Source organism: Trachurus trachurus (assembly GCF_905171665.1).
Source record: "Trachurus trachurus genome assembly, chromosome: 17".
Classification (NCBI taxonomy): Eukaryota; Metazoa; Chordata; class Actinopteri; order Carangiformes; family Carangidae; genus Trachurus; species Trachurus trachurus.
Genome location: NC_139900.1, coordinates 14212526 through 14215414, shown reverse-complemented (window position 1 = coordinate 14215414; position 2889 = coordinate 14212526).

Sequence of the window (2889 nt, the reverse complement as noted above, 5' to 3'; positions counted from 1 at the left end):
TTGGGCACCGAAAAACGGTTCCAAATAGGAACCGGTTCCTAACGTCCGGTTCCGGAATCGTTAAGAAGCCGTTTGAATTTCGATCCTTTTTATCGGTTCCTAAATGTCCGCACTAGTTTGTTTGTTTTACTCCGCTCGCACTAGTTTGAAGTAATTTGACCCGCCCCGCACCACCGCATCTATTTTCACAAAGAATCCCCGCCGCTATTAAACGTCAGACAGCGGCTTTTTACTTTGAAAGGGCAGACAGAGGCGCTGTGTTGCCGCTAGCTTGTCAGTGTGGAGCTCGTGAGGAGTGGGAGAGTCACAGTGCAGCGCGAGTGCAGCAGCCGCGGCCGCCGCCTCTCTCTCTCTCCCCAGTCTGCTCTCTGCTCTCACCAACCCCGCTCTGCTGATGCGCCCAGCCGCCGTCTCACCCGGTTACCTCACACCTCCGCCGGCTTTCCCGTCAACATCAGCGCGCCCCTGATAACACACTCTGGACTTCATCATCACTTTTTTTTAATAACCCGCCCCACCGCGCCCCGCACCGCAAATAAAGTAAACATTTCTTGACCGGCACCGCGCGTCACTAGTGTACAGACCTCCTCAGCCTGAGAAGGCAGACATGATTATCTTCTTAAAGCAGATATCAGCTTCACGGCCGTTTCGGCTAATGCTGCGTTCAAGGCAGGCTTTTGAAACCGTAAGTTACAGCTTCAAGTCACAACTACGACTTGGTAGCGTTCCAGGTAACCCGTAGCTCGTGTTTTTACCATCCTGTTGTCTGTGAAAGTTCCCTATAACGGCCACTCGTAACTTCCGACCCGTGAACTCGTACCAGATCGAACTGGTATGACTTCACAGGAAGGAAAAACACAAAGTACGAGTTTCTTTGAACGCACCATGAGTTAGCAGCCCCCGCCCTTGTCAGGCATCAATTGGTCCTCGTGCTACGTCACCACATTCACGCGCATCCCTTGGCTGCACACACAGCCCTTCATGCCGTTCTCTCTCCTCATTGGATAACACTTGTATCCCACAAGGAAAATTTTCTCCTCGGGTTACAGCAGAGCAGAGTGACGGAGAGACTCGTGTTTAGGCTGAAATACTTCATGTAAGTGATTGCTGACGGAAAATAGGACTATTTAGGACTTATATTAACAAAAACATTCCACTGATATCTGCTTTAAACAAAAACTGTTTTTGATTTGTCATCATGACTGCTCCAGTGTTTGTTTTATTTTGTTGCATATACAGTCACCTGTTCTGCAGCTCTTTGTGTGTTAGACTGCTTGCCAAGTTCCCTCCCTTTTAATTGAATACCATAGTTGGCAAAATCTATTTTTGGAGGCTTTTTGGAGGTCTTACAAGCTGTGTAAGATGTATGTTTGAAGTCCAAGCATGCATGCAAAAATGGCCTGTGTGAAGAGTTTGTCAAATAAAAAAATATCCTGTGTGAAATAAGTTGTGACCTGTTGACCTGCACCTCAAAGAATCGGAATCGAGAATCGTTTAGAACCGGAATCGAAATAGAGAATCGGAATCGCTAAAATCTAAACGATGCCCAACCCTAGGTCACACACTCGACCCCTGATCTGCTCTACAACCACTGATGCGCGTATCATGCCACACCGCGACAGCAATCGCTCCTAATTAATAATACGGCAGGAAATATCAATAACAACGTAGGCTTACCTTTGAAAACGGCCCGCAAACTATCAATAGAGGCTCGTTTTCCATCTCCCAGTATTATTCATTTTCTCTTAGCGTTTCTAATGTCCTTTTGTTTTTCCTGCTTTCCTCCTGACGTGCGCCCAGTTGCGCAACCTGATGATTGACGTCTGTCAATCACTTTCCTCCTCTTTCCTCGGGTTAAAACGCCTCCAAACAGGCGATCTATGAGTACGTCCTAACTTAACAGAGAAATAAAACACAGCGAGAGCACAACTAAAATGTGATATTATTGGCAGCTTATTTACAGATTTGAATAATGGAGGAGACAGCTGTCTGTCTGCTGCTCCAGCACCGCAGCACCGACAGCATCAGCGCCTGTAGACGTCTGTCTGTCCGCATATCTCGTCCTTTCCTTGTCCGTGGTCGTGGTGCTGAAATAACGCGGAGCACTTTGCTCTCATTACTTTTGTTGCCAATTTAAATTAAGAATATTGTTAAAGCCTGTAGTTTTGATTGTGTTAAGATTCCTGTTCATGTTCGAAAAAATAATGATTTTGCTTTTTGATGAAAATTCAGTCCTCGTTTTTTCTGCTATGCCCTCTTTTATTGCCCTGATAGTGATTTTAACACTTAATGTGTTGTGCGTACCTGGGATGCATGGATAGTGCGTTTACTGCGTCCTTTCAGGGTTTAAAGCATCAGCGACACATGGGCACATAGCTGGCAAATAATTTTATGTTTAACAGGGTAGGGCCTCATATGAAATATTGAAACGGGCCCCCAGATGTCTAAGGCTGCCACTGAGTATGACCATGAGGAGACCCTTGGTGTGTGTAGTGATTTTGGTGTCTCTGTACTGTATATAAGTGGAGCTGTTGATTAATATTGGAAGATATTAATGATTAATACCAATAAAGAAAAACACCAAAATTATGCAAAAGCATATTTATTCAAAACAGCTGAGACCCTTGATGTGTGTAGTCATTTTGGAGTCTCTGTAGTATAGCAGTGAAGCTATTGCTGAGGCTTATTTCTCTCCCAACATTCTTCCCCTTGGCCCCGAGGCACTCATTACTTTTTTGTCAACAGTTTAAAGAAATAACTGGCAGACAAAATTTGGGGTTTTTGAGTCTTTATTGCTGAAGAATACAGGAAGTCATTTGTTCACAATCTGGTGTTAGTTTCTGTTGTTTAAATTGATTTCATATTAGTTGGAAAACTAGTTTTTTACAG